Here is a 14,854-nt window from a genome sequence, read left to right on the forward strand (position 1 = left end):
ATGATTTAACTTTTTAGTTGTCCTGTGTGCAGTCAGGAGTTGAACTTTATGATCCTCATGGATCCCTTCCAACTCAGGATATTTTATAATTCCATGGTTCTTTTGACATTTATTGCTAGCACATGACAGCTTCACAAACATTAATGCATTTATCCCCATGTTATACACAGAGAGTGTACAGTTAGTGTCAAAAATATGTGTTATTTGGCTGCCTGTTTTGGATGGTTACATTTGTCAATAATATAGCATTTATTTCTACACTTTATTTGTCAATCCATCTGACATCAACTTTGTCTGCAGTTGAGAAGTCTTCACAGCATGAGGCTGGGTGCCCAGAAAGTGAAAATACCTATTTCTCATCACCTGTCCCAAAACTGAATTAAATGAGATTCAGCCTCACACAGGATCCATTGAAACAAGACAAGGAGATAATCCAGTTGTTCAGGAGATATTCTTCTGTCCAAAAAAAACAAACAGGTGTCCCAGTCAGTGTACTGTGTAGCTTTTGTACTAGAAAAGATAAATACAAAGAGTTATACAATCAGGAGGCTACTTGACGTCTTCTCCCTACTCTGAACACTAGATATCTTGTGTTCTGAAATAAGTAAGGAATGACCTGTGGTTCAAATATGTCATCTCTCACAGATAAAAGACTGTATCTTCCAGGAGTTTGAATTAAGTTTTCACAAGTAACCTGAGTTCAGGTGCTCTGTATTTATTTTTTACATGCTTTAATGTCTGTATTCTTAAAACTTCTCAAATTACTTTTATGAGTTAACTAATCCAGAAAAACAGCCATCAGAAATTCTGTCTTGTTAAAGCAAATTTATATCCCTGGGGCTCATACAAAAAGTTCAAAACTCACAAGTCTATAGAACAAATTCTGGTGACATAAGCCAATAACAAATGAAAGCAGGAGAAAAATATAATCCCTGAATTCTGTGTAGCTCAATCATTTGGCTAAAGTGATAGGTAGTCTCCTTACCAGCTAACTCAGGAATCCTGGACCCTGAGCTGTGTTCAAAAGGACCATACACTCCCTTTTCTTCTGCACCACTACCTGCCCTGCAGCCTATGTTTTAGTCTTCCATTTTCTCACGTCTTATCTTCCAGTTTGAAGATGCACATCCTGGCACATTTGAGGCTTATATCCTAGTCCCCTATTGCTTTGAAGTGTTGTTCCAGCTGCCATATTTTCCTTATGTCAGTAATCATTCAGTCCCTTTGAGCATATCTTCTCACATTTATGTATTCCAGCACCACTTCCTTACTCTCAGTTCTTGGCATTGTAGCAAGCAATTCAAGAATAATGTCAGAGTTTGGACCTCAGACTGCTGGAGCATGTCAGTGTGTATGTAATCAAGAATTTAGCAATAACAAGCTAGCCTGTGCAAACAGAGAATTTTCAAATTTACAGTAACATAAAAACATAAAAGCAGTCAAACCAAAGGTTTGTTTAGCCCAAGATCCCATCTTTCACAGTGGCCAGTGGTGGACATCTAGAGAACAGCAGAAGACAGCAGTACAGTGATACCTCCCAAATATTCTCTCAGCCTCCATCTTATCACTTTTGCAAATATAGGTCAATGAACAGAACTCAGGAGGGAGAGAGGTAGGAAACAGGTTGCATATATTATTGTGGATCATAGTTGTTAAATACATTGGTTTCAAGGTTTCTTTTGGAACAAACAGGACATTTTTGTGGGTTTCTCTGAGCTCTGCCCCATGGTTTTTGGTTAACATTATGTCACATTTTAGAGTTTTGAGATTTCAAGATGCCTAACCTTGATTATATTAATCAAAACAATCTACCCAGCCCAAAGTCACTGTTCTGCTGGAGAACAGTTTACCCACTGAGGTAAGTGGCTTGTTTTTCTACTCAATTAGATACCATTTAATTTCTAGACAAGGAATCATAGAATAGAATAATAGAATATCTTGAGTTGGAAGGGACCCAGAAGAATCATTGAGTCCAACTTATGGTCATTGTGGAAAATGGATTGACTGGCTGGTTATATCAAAATAGAGAGATGCTGTGAGACAGTGGAGAACTGATAGGCTGATTCAGCAAAACCACAAGCTAGGCCACTTCCCCATTTTGTGCCTGGGCTTCAGCAAGGCTCAACAAGTGAATGTTGCCTGTGCTGAAGCAGAGGCCCCAGAACCTGATGTTGTCTCAGTGAAGTGCAGAAGCACCCATGACTCTGTTCCAGCCCTCAGCCTCACTGTCCCTTCACTCTGCACAACAAGCCTTGGTTTAGATCTGTTCCTCTGAGGAGACAGTGATGGGAGTACAGACCTGGTGAAGGTCAGATGGCCACTGCTGCTGCCTCAGCTGTGTAGAGGAGCACACTGAAGTACCACACTTCTGTGCTGTCTATGTTTCAACTAAATAAATTTTGCTTGTACCTTCAGTCAAATTGCAAACTCAGTTTGACTAAAGGTAACCAGAGTCCTTCTTTATCCCCTTATTTACATATTATAACCACACTCTAATTGGTTGTAAATCAGAGATTAAGCTCAGCCACACCAAGCCTTTCTGATATCTAAGGACTAGTCAGAATGCAAGGGGGTTTATTTTCTGCCAAATTTCATATACTTACTGCAATAACTGCGCGCAGGACAACCCCAAGGATCGCACCATGTGCTTGGGAGCATTGTTCAAACAATTCTTGGACCTTGTCAGGCTTGGTGCTGTGACCACTTCCTGGGGAGCCTGTTCCACTGCCTAACCATCCTCTGGGTCAAGAACCTTTTCCTAATGTCCAACTCATACCTCCCTTGACACAGCTTCGTGCTGTTCCCTTCATTTCTATCTGGTCATCAGAGAGAAGAGATTGGCACTGTGATACAGTCTCTCCTCAGTCTCAGGAGGAGGTAGAACTTTGATGTAGCACATAAAAGAGGAAGCTTAAAACCATGTAACCTATAGGAGAAAGTTTCATCTGAACTTAAAATATAATTTTTGAGAAATCGCTTTATAACAACGTCAAATGCCACAGATTTTAACTCTCTGCAGTGTAGAGATCTTTAATGTAATGGAAAAGTGGCAACAAATACATTTTACTGATTGAAAAAATTGAGTATGAGACTCACTCTCTAATTACATTGGTAAAAGTGTGGAACAAGTAAAACTGTGAACACACCTATGAGGAAAGATCCTAGTCTGGATCTTTCTTCTACAAAGAAACTCCTCAGCACACGCAGTGTAAAATGGCTGGAGATAATTAGTGGAAAATCCCCATTATGAAGAGTTATTCATCAGGAGATGACTAGGGAATCAGAAATTAATGTAATAGTGTGTTTCATACAATCTGGGAATGGGAAAGAAATGAGTTTCAGAATTTCCTTGCTCTATACCTAATGGGCTACTGATAATAGCAGCAAAATTTATGATGGCATAATTTACAGAAACTCTTGCTTTAACTTTTGTGGGGACCCAAATATAAGAGATGAGAAGTCACTTTCCACTGTATACAGAAGCAGGACGTGATCCAGTAGCCATTTATAAAATGCAATTGGAGGTCTTCCTTGGTTTTGACTGTATGCCACATTGTTAATGCTGCTATTCTGTAAGCACATGTCACTCTCAAAATGATGCAATCATTTAGTAAGAGAGCGCAAAGAACAAACAGACATTTGAATATTTCTACATGCAAACTCATCATCTGGGAAGAAATTTTACCATCTTTAGAGTCCAGGTGCTCTGTTCTGGCCAGTGCTAACTGCATCACAGTGAAATATGATTCTTCAGCACAGTCTTGTAGGCAAGAGAGCCATTATAATCCTTAACTGTATAAAAAATAACATATTAAGAGGTTGTAGGGAAGTTATATTACAGCTGTATTTGCCAAAGTTGTGGACTAATACTGAAGTGACCACTGACTGTTTAGGGTAGTTGGTTTACTAATTGTAAACACCAACTTTTGGATGTCATGAAGCCAATCTCTAGTGACAGACACCATTGTACTGAGAAGCTGAGTACAATGATTTTAGCTTTGCATGAATCCTAACTTTGCTTAACATTTCTCCCATGTGAAACTTACATTTGGTAGAACCATAGCACCTTGCTCCTTGCTCAAATGTGGAAGTCAGGTAGAACAACAACAACAGAAAAGACACAGGCTGCACTGGAACTACTTATCAAGCCTTGATATGGATTCTTCATCACTACAAATGTTTTAATAATTTTATCCCCTAAAAGTTGTACTATAACTCATATGGGAAATAATTCAGAGCAAGTCTTTCATTCGATGTTGTTCAGGCACCCAAAGGTCTATTTTTTTGTTTTGTTTTTGTTTTTGTTTTTGTTTTTGTTTTGTTTTGTTTTGTTTTCCTTCCCAATAATATGGCCCAGGAAGTTTAGCTGGAATTAAGAATTAAGAAGACAAATGGAAAAATGTCCTGTGACACTTAAAATACATGAGGTCTAATCAGTTCTTCAGAGGAAGACTGATGAGGATCATGTTACTGTTTACTTAGATGTGATTATCATAAATAGAATGCACATCAAGGAACAGTTGAAAAATTCAGAAAGTAGAACTGATAAAGAAGAGCTACAATCACTTTATTGTTCTTCTGCTATAAAAGAAAAATTAAATTTTGTATATTCTTCAGAATATGTATAATTTTATTTCTTTGGAAATAAGTCAGATTGTGTCAAGAAATAACTGACAGTGTTACCTGTTTTTCTTCAGGAGGAAACAAATCAACACCCAAAGTTATTGGGAAACTCACTGTCTAAACAGAGGTATTGTATTTTCCCCTAAGCAGCTTTGTGTTGTTGGTTTTGTTGTTTGTAGCAATTGCTAATTTTGGAGAGCTTTTCAAACATGATTAAATTCTAAGAGAAAGATAGCATGAAAAAACTTGTGATTTACTTATAAAGATCAGTTAATAAATGTTGACCAGTTATTTCTCTTGAATTGGGTTGCATCTCTTAATTCTAGTTTTCCTCCAACAACAAACAGCAAAGGGCTTAACTTACTTTACAGTTGCAAGTTTACTAGATGCAAGTTCAGATAGATATTTTCAATTAATAATTACATTGTTGTCAACATCTATATTTGCTAGACAAAATAATCAGATTCAGACATTTTTGTGTGGATTAATGGATGCATTAAGATTTCACTGCAGTTCTGTATCAAGTCTGTCACTGCTGTGAATATCATAATCACAGTAAATGTATAAATCCAATGTGATGCTTTCAGAATTAAAATGAAACTATTTTACTAGAGCTAGAAGGAGAGAGGTAAACAGGAATTTGTATAACTGAAATGAAATTAATGTCAAAACCTTTATTTGTTTATTGTAAGATGTGCACTTTTGTAATAAGCATTTCTTGCTGTATGGAATGGAATTTCAAAGTGGTTTAATTTTCTTTCTTTCACTGATTCAGAGGTGGGTTCAGAAGCTTCACAGAATTCCTACACCTCCCTTCACTTCTAAAAACTCTAAAGCAGGTGTTTCTGAAGCATTGATGACTTCTAAATTTCAGACTAAATGTGATTCATGTAAAAAAGAAAGAAACTACAGTGTTTTCCTGTTTTAGTGTTTTCACTTTCCAATTGTCACTTAGAAGCTGATGTACTGCATATTCCCAGTTATACACCAGCTGAGGTAGTGGTTTTCTTGTATGTTTAGCAGTGGCCCAGGGAACCCTGATTACTCTTTCCAATAAAATGAAGGAATTACATACTATTTGCTAATAATGATTGTGAAATATTCAACCATGTTAATAATTTACAAAAATACTCCAGAGAAAAAAGGGAATTAGCTAACCTTTTAGAAAAGATCACAATGAAATTTTCTGCATAGCACAGGATTTTTAAATGCAGGAATGGAATATTGTTAATCCAGTGTATTTTGCATTATAGAGAAAGAAACATAAAAGTTAAGTGCTCGGACAGTACTCATTTTATATGCAAGGTTAATAATACTGTCTTGAGATTAACCTTCTTTACCTAAAATACTCGATGTCTTTTCCTTACTAGCTGTTGACAAGCTTTATTCCAAGATGAGTCTAGACAAAGTCAATGGATACTGAAAGCAGAATTTTGAAATTAAAACACTTAAAATTATATATATATATTAATATTTGAAAATATTTCCACCTACTATTTGATATTAATATTTGAAAATATTTCCACCTACTATTTCTTAACAAGCAGTTAAGTTCTAGAACTTAACTACTACTAGAACATGCAAACAGGCCACAGCAAAACCCACAGGTTTTCACTCTAAGAAGACACTGAACTCAGGAAGACAAGAACTGTCAAAGTATTTCTCACATTAAGTAGTCAGTCAAGTGTATGTTCACTAACAAAGCTAAAAAGAACCAAAGGAAGTTCTAGTGCATGCAGAGGACTGGTGTGAATTGGTCAAAAACAAGTGCCACTAATGGAGTGGCAGGAAAACAATACCGGAGCAGAAAGCAGATCTCAAGAATACCAATAAGTGCTCAAGAAAAAAAGAGGAGCATGATTACAACTTAATGCAAAGAGCAGCAAAGAATTACAGTGCTCATTAAATGTATGGGGTGGATCTCCTGCAAAAACAGAGATAAAGCTTTGGAATCAGCTTCTAACTTGTCCACTTGTCAGGACTTGATGTGATCAGCTACAGAGCTGTTAGCCCAGGAAGTAACTCCCAGAGCAATCTGGCTGGAGGAACGCAAAAGGCTGTGAGACCTAAAATTACAATGTTACTTGGATTTCTCAGCGGCACAAGCGAGCAACAGCACCTCTCAGCTCTGCAATGTACTTTGCAGTTGAGCGTGGTTTTAGAGGGAACAAAGTAAAGAGTTTAAAACTAAACATAGTAGAAATTCTACTGTGGAGTTGTGGCAATATTTCCACTTGAATATGAGGAAGAACATTTTCACAGTTCACCTACACTTTGTGCAGGTGGCCAAGTCCTGGAACGGATTGCCCAGAGTGGTTGTGGAGTGTCCCTCACTGCAGATATTCAAGAACAAACCTGTGCTGTGTGGTCTGGGATGACCCTGCCTGACCACAGAGTTTGTATCAGATGACCCACTGCGGTCCCTTTCAACCTTACCTATTTTGTGATTCTGTGAATACCACTTGAAAGGTTAATTCCATAATGAGAACTGCTTTTAGACATTTTGACTATATAGTATGATTTGCTAAAGTTTGTTTCTGGGAATTTTAGTCATTGGAGCAGCTCCATTGCCTAACACTGGGTCAGAGCAGCTGCATTCAAATGAAACGTTAAACAATAGAGGTGAGTTGATCTCAACAGACCAAAATTTTCGGTTGTCATTACATTTTTATAATCTGAAATGATCCTTTAATATCATAGTACATATTTGCATATAACTTGTCGTACTCCTCTAGAGACAAGAAAAGTAATATTTTTAAATATCTTAGGAAGATAGTGAACGCTTTCATATTTTAGTCCTTTATCTGTGTAGAACAAGTCCATATTTACATGGGTAAGATGTTCTGAGAACTGGAAATGTGTCACCAGTATGGATATGGAAAGCAACTTACTTCACCAGAGGTTAGGTCTACAAATTTTTATTTCCAGTGTTGGAGACGGCTCCTTTGTTGATCAACAGCTGCATCCAGATGGGCTCTTTTATCCTCCATGTGACAGAAAGAGTGCACCTCAGCAGAGGTGTGAATGTGAGACTGGGTGAGCAGCTTGGGAGGGGTTCAACACGGTTCCAGCCTTCCTTATAATTGAAAAAAGGGATACTTGGAATGGCAAGTGTCCCATTAGAGAAACAAATGTCTTCAAAGATTTGAGGATAAAGAGATAAAAAGTCAGTAAGATAACAAGTACTCCGACCAGCAGAATAGTGGACTTCTCACATTTTTATCAGTGATGGCAGCTGAGATTATCAAGATGCACAACTAGAAGTGGCTCATCTGTTGTGTATGGCACAAACGGAATCCTGTGAATGCTGTGGAAACAAAGAGATGCAACATAAAATCAAAAATGTAATAGTGTCGGCTTGAGAAAAATTACTTGCTTAAGTGGAAGTGAACAAATTACTCCATCTTTATTTGCTTAAAATTACAGCTTAAAATATACAAAAGATAGTGTAAAGTACCAAAACAGTTATTCCTGGCAAACTTTCCACTGTGAGTAGTAAAAATGACAGTCATTACAGAATGACTTTATAATTTCTGCAAATAGAAATTATAAAGTCAAGGAGAATGACATCAGCAAGTACTGTCTGGCACCTTTGGGAATGGGTAATTACTCTACAGCAGTCTCTGCACACTGAGTGATCAGAAGGGGTCAGCATGTGACAATGTGCCATACCAGCTCTGTTTAGAACATCAGACAAATATTCTGGCACTTTCCAGATACTGATCAGAGAATGAATAATTAATTCCATTTCAACTACTCTGCTGTGTCTTTAGGTGCAAAAGGTCTAAAATAAACTTTGTGTTCTATGCAATGAACTGTAAATTGTGAAAGTAATAAGGCCTACAAAGAAGAATTCCCTGAGCAGATAATAAGTTACAGTGGTTCTCTTCACATATTAATAGTTCCAGCTTCTTTTTGAGGAAATGGTATCAAAGTGACACATCATCATCTTACCCGTCTGCCATGAATGGGTTAGTGAAATTATTCATTCAGCTGTTTGAGAAAGCAATCCCTGATCCATTCCTGCATGGTATTAAGCTAGCTAACTCAAGCTAGTTACCAACACAATAATCTTCTGTCTGTAGAAAGCACTCTGGCACTACCCTTTCTAGGACTTAATTTAAGACCTCACCGGGATGTTCTAATCCTTAATGTGCAGGATACTGAAAATAAATATTATTATTGAATAGTTATGGCTAAAAACATCAGAGCTTTCATGTCACAAAAAAACAAAACAAAAAACAAACCAAACAAAAAAAAAAAAAACCCACAAAAACAAGCCACCAAAACAAAACAGAACAAAAAACCAAAGGATATTATGGAAGCATTTGGAAAGGTGGAGTAATTAGGACAGAGAGTGATCCCATCCTCTGCTTCACTAAGCTGAAATCTCATAGAACTAATTAGGTTGTGAAGAAGACATGGAATCTTAAGGCTAAGAGACATCTCTCAACATCATGTAGTCCATTGCTTTGGCCCAATGAAAAATGAATTCTATCTTTATCATCCCCAAATTGCTCTTTAAATTTTAGTTAGCTTGGTTTTAAACAACCTCTACAGACTCACGAGTTTTATTCCAACACTTTAATACCTACAACATTCAAAAGTTTTTTCTAACATCCAATTTGAATATTTATTGCTTTTTCAGAAGAAATATAAACAAACTATATACTTAGTTTCTTTCAGTCCTTACTTTCTACAACTCTTGTCATTCTTTTGGTTTTCTCTGGACTCATGCTAGTTGATATATGACCTTGTTCAGAGCCTTAAATTGAACATGACATTGCATTAGATGAGTCTTCAGAGCCATATATATGTGTCTATTTCCTGTGTCAAGTAGACTGTATTACTGTGCATCCACTGCACTGTTGCTGGGGTGTTTGTAACACCGCTGTATTTTGGCAATACACCAGGAGTCTCACATCCTTTGCAGAACAGTCACCTAAGCACTTTATTGTTCTCCATCCTATATTTGATTATTTTTGCCTGAAGGTAGCATCTTTTCCCTGTTTTTTTTTTCCTTCAGATGATTTCTCTGATTTAAGTTTTGAATGCTAATTCTGACTAAACACAGCTAAAATCGCTCCCATTTTTGTGCAAAATTGAATTTCTATTTAACTCCTCAAATACCTTTTGAAATAGGGAAGCATACTGAACCCTGACCTTGCAGGACTCCAGTTAATACACTGTCCAAATAGTCAAATCTCTATTAGTACAGTTTTGCATTACAGTAGTTTCATCCAGGGCATCTTTCTCCAGTTTATTCATTAGGCTCCCACATATGGGAATATCCAACCCATTACTTAAGTCAGTATACAAAACATCAACCAGTTTTTCATCTGTAAAACCAATTAATCTAATACAGAGAACAATTAAACTAGCTTGTTATGATTTGTTTTATGCTGACTATAACATTTGTTCTTTCTGATTCTTACAAGTCATTTGTTTCAGCATTTTTACAGGAAAAGACTGATTGGTTTATCATTTTGTGATTTATCTTTCCCCATTTTAAATGTTCTCCCTTTTCTAATCTCTTGATACTGTTTAGAATTTGTCAAAGTTAGCTACTGACTGCTTCACTCATATCCTAGACAGAGGTTTCTTAGGTTCAGACAGTTTAAGAGTTCACATTTCAAAGTATTTTCTAGTCTGCTTGTGCTTATTCTTGGCTGAATACTTAATCCTTTAGCTATGGGTCTTGTGCTACCATCTGATTGCAACTGACCTTGATGGTAACAGCTGATGCAAAAGAAAAGGCATTAAACTATCAGGTCTGTTAATAACTTCCTTGTGTATTGATCAGTGGGCTAATTATTTTCTTAGCATCATATTGCTAATGTATTTAAATATTTTTGTGGGTCTTGGATTTTCTGATTTTTGTACCTTTATATTTATGCTATATATTTTTATTTCTTCTTTGGTAATTTCACCTACTTTGCACTTTTTCTGTGTTTCCTTGTTGTTTAAGGAACACAGTTGTTTAAGAACTCATGGTTTAACCAGGTTGATCTCTTTGTACATTTACTGTCTCTCCTACACAACAAAACAGTTCACATTTCTGTACATGCATTATTGAGGACCTGGTATCTTGCCCCCAGTTTCTGACTGCTTTAACCTCCCAAAAATCTGGAATTCCTATTTTCTATTCCCTCCTTCCTAGGTGTCCCCCTAACTTCAAATTTTCAACCTGTTCCTCAATTGGTTAAAAGTATCATGTAGAAGATTCCTTCAAGGTGCTTTCTCCTGCTGCATCAAAAATGTTTCACAGCCAGGACAATCTATGTCCCATTGTGTTATTTTCCCAACAAATAACAAGTCTAATTAATAATCTACATTATTATCAAATAGTGGCTCTTAACCACTTGTCTACATGACCACAATTAGTTACAACTTTTGGTTTGCTGGTCTGTGATAGGTTCCCACAGTGGTAACACCCGTATTTCCTCTATTCTTTGTCCAGAGATCTTCAGCATAAGGTGTCCCTCTATCATCTGCACCTCATAGTGAAGATAAGTCTTTGCTTACTTCATTATCTATGTGATATAACAACAGATTTTCAGGGAACCATTCCAGTTCCCTGAAAAATAATATAATCTGTTACTCCAATTTTATGATCATTTGAATCATGTGATAGGATTTAAAGATCTTTAGACACAGTTGTATTTGAGTGGAGAAGTGAGAAAAGTGAAGAATGAGCAGTTCATCTTCTAGATATCAGGTGAAGACTTAGGATTCATGACTGCTTATACTAAGCATGAACTGTCAAGGGTTCTGTTTATTTTATGATATCCTCACCATCCTGTAAATTTTTATCCTGCAAAAACTCAGAGGATTCCCTAATCCTTCCAATGCTATAGTGGGGGTCAGCAAGTTCTCAGTTTAAAAGACCTGTCTGACTAATTCCAGTGCACCATCCATAAATGTGTGCAGTATTATCTCCTAGCCCTTGAAGTAGTCTATGGATATAGACTATAGATATATATAGCAGTCAGGTATATCATGACAGGGGATTCCAGCTTTGCTGTGGGCTCTCTGCTGGAGTAGTGGTGGCAGGAGCGGCCTTATCACAGAATCATCTGAATATCCTGAATTGGAAGGGACATACAAGGATCATTGAAGTCTAACTGCTGGCCTCAACAGGTCACACCCAAGAATCACACTTGTGCCTGAGCACCCTCTGTTACCTACACCTCAGGGGATGACTCCACTCAGGAACAAAGAACTGACTACAGGAATCCCCATTTCCCTTTGGGGCAGAAGAAGTAGCGGGAAGAGATATGCATAGATAGTACTCCTCTGTAGCCAAGCTGTTCATGTGCCTCAGTCTGGAAGAAGTCATCTGTGAATTCTTTTGTTCACATAGTTCTTTCACTAAGTGGTTGTTTCCCACAGCTCACATTTGTTGTTTAGGCTTAGAGATTACACACCCTCAGTCAGTGACACCTAATTTATGATTGCAGTATTTCCTTCAGAGCCACATGGCTGGACATTTGCTTTTTAAGTTTTTTATTTAAGTTTTTGTATTTAAGTTTTAAATACAAGTCCGAGTTTTTATTAAGAACATTTTTGCAGGAGGTATACAGCAGTCCCTAGGATATAATATCTATGCTTTAATCCTACCCTAGATAAAGTCAGCTCTCAATATCCCAGAAAAACTCTGAAATGCTTTATTCATATCAGGTAGATTTTCTCTCATGTTATTAGGCTAAGAATGAGATTCTAAGATAGACATTGAATAATCAACTCATTTTCAAACGTAACACCTGATAGTTCCTAAAGAACTTACAGGCAGCTCCTAATTACTGTTGCCAAAAATCAAACTTTGCATTTAGAAAAATGAATACAGATAGAAGATACTAATTTATATTTCCATTAGAAAACCAACAGTTTTTAGGGACCTATAATGCAAGTAACAATCAGTTACCACACACCAAAAATTTCTCTTGCACCCTAAGATTACATAATGAACTTTCCATGTACTATGTTCTATTATGAGAAGGAAAATTTACTTGAAACTGTCCCTATTTGAGTAATTTTCCCAGTGCACTAGCTCAGAAACATTCTGGTTTCTTTAATCTTTCTCAGTCTTTATGCAGTGCAGCTGGAATTGTTACTCAGGTGCTCTAATTAAAACCAAACCAAACCATGCAAATTAAATGCATTAGGTGATTTCTGAAGATATGCTTCCTCTGCTTGATTGTCAATGGATGCAGAGAGCCCAGGCCCAACTTCTGACTTTTAAAGACATTCTGCACGGGAAGAGGTGTTAGGCTTCCTGAAGTTAGCACCTCTCTTTGGAGTGTTTGCAGGCTTTTATACAAGTGATTGCAAAGAAAAAGTTGCACAAAACTTGTTCATTGGTCACCTGGACCAATGCATTTCTGCACATGCTCCAGCTGTTCACTACATAGAGGCAATCTGTCTTGGTTCCTCTCAGGGGTGTACTTTTTATCAAGGTAATTAATCTTTAGCTATCTTCCAACAGCCTTGCTCTCTTCTCCCCATTTTTCCTAGACAGGAGGTGATCCATCTTTGGCATTAACACACCCCTGTCATTCTCGTGGTATCTTGCTGTGATTCTCCACTTTGAGGACCACAGTATTGGATCATAAACATTGAAGCCAGGTTATGCAAAGTCCTGAGCTCACACAAACCTACTCCAAAACTTCAAGTGTGGATAAAAAATGTGAAGGTAGACTCTGTCCTAGAGGATTTGAGACTGGATCAGGTATTATCAAGCTACTTTTGACTTCTTGCTGAATCAAGCATACTTTGGCCTCCTATAGATGGTATGACAAATTATAGCATTATAAAAGAGGCTGTATGAAGTGCTATGGTAGTGTGATGGAAATGCAGTGCTTTGTTCATGCTTGATCTATATTAAATTTGAAGTGAAAGGTGATCCACTATGCACGAATTTGGAACCAGGTATCCTCTTCATTATTTTTCTCAGGACTTTTAAGGGTAGAAGATAAAATAGAAATAGATCCTTCTGAACTAGTGGATCTAGATACTACCATGTATTTGGCGATCACATTATTGTGGCTATATAACTTAAATATTTTGTGTTGAAGCAATTTTAAACCATATGTCAGTTCTGCACAATGTTAGGGCGTTTTCTCCATCACCTGGAATTAGAACTAGTCTGCCCAACTTTACGAATCAAACATATTAACTAAAATAAAAAATGCAGGGAATTTCGATAAAAGCTTAATTGTTCTGAAAACAGTTATACAACAGTAGGAGATTGAACCAATTAGATTGCATATTTAACTACATTAAAAACCAGTGTATTCTAGTGAAATAATCACAATATTAGAAGACATGCGCCAGCTTCAGCTGTGTAAATGAAGATGCAATATCTTGCCACTTAACAATCAAGTAAATGATCACAGTTACTTTTTACTTTACAGTTACTCCCAGTCTGTCGGAATCTGTGGGTATTGATGATTCCGAGATTGTAGAAAGTCTCTGTCTTTCTGCCCCGTTTCCAAAGAAGAAGTCATAATTCGTCTGTGCTGTTTTCAAGGTTGTTTATTCTTGCTTATCTATAACATGTTCTGCTGCCCTGCCGCAGGTCTGTCCTGCAGGGCAGCGTGTGGGGTTCTGCCCCCAGTGGGATGTTACAAACATTATATACCAGAAACTACATGTACTATATTTACAACAATGTGCCAATATCTATCATCTACGTTGAACAGCGTGTCCCCAGCCTAAACCAATAGAAAAATGCCAACACTACAGTGAAACATGGAGGGCATGAAGAAGGAGGAAAAGGACAAGACACACCCAATTCCTCCATCTTGTCCCCTCTGAACCCCTCATCTAGAAACCTAAAATTTTACCTTTGCACCCGTGTCACACTTAATTATTACTCTTATCAAACACTCAAAGCTTGTAATTCATCCTGTAAGATTGAAAACTCCTCTCCATGGACAGAGATCACAGACAGTGTCTCTCGGGGCTCTGTACAGGGGGGTTTCTGACCCCTGCCAGGGTCCCAGACCTGCCAGGGCAGTCAGAGGGAAGCCCTGGATTCCCACACCAGTCAGTATCTGGAAGGTGAGTAGAAATAGATTTGTAATTGTGTAACTACGAAGAAATGTGTAACTTTAAAAAATACATTGTCTAGAACACCTGGTATTTGGGATACTAGGCACATGTACCAAGGTGTCTTTGTAGGTAGATAGATAGTTTTGTGACCAGTTCCATACAGATCTTTAAACCTGCT

Source organism: Taeniopygia guttata, chromosome 1 (assembly GCF_048771995.1).
Source record: "Taeniopygia guttata chromosome 1, bTaeGut7.mat, whole genome shotgun sequence".
Classification (NCBI taxonomy): domain Eukaryota; kingdom Metazoa; phylum Chordata; class Aves; order Passeriformes; family Estrildidae; genus Taeniopygia; species Taeniopygia guttata.